Below are 250 nucleotides of genomic sequence, written 5' to 3'. Positions count from 1 at the left end.
GGGAAAGAGAGAGAGAGAGAAGGGAAGAAAGGCAAGAAAGAGAGGCAGAGGGAGGGAGGGGGAAAGAGAGAAGGGAGGAAAGATAAGAAAGAGAGGCAGAGGGGGAGGGCGGAGGGAGAGAGAGAGAAAGAGGGGGGGAGAGAAGGAAAGGCAAGAAAGAGAGGCAGAGAAACAGAGATGGAGACAGAAAAGCAGAGAGAGAAAGAGATAGGTAAACAGAGAGAGAAAGACAGAATCAGAGAGAATTCTC

The sequence above is a fragment of the Gracilinanus agilis genome, chromosome 5 (genome assembly GCF_016433145.1).
Source record: "Gracilinanus agilis isolate LMUSP501 chromosome 5, AgileGrace, whole genome shotgun sequence".
Taxonomy (NCBI): domain Eukaryota; kingdom Metazoa; phylum Chordata; class Mammalia; order Didelphimorphia; family Didelphidae; genus Gracilinanus; species Gracilinanus agilis.
Note: the sequence above shows the minus strand (reverse complement) of the source record.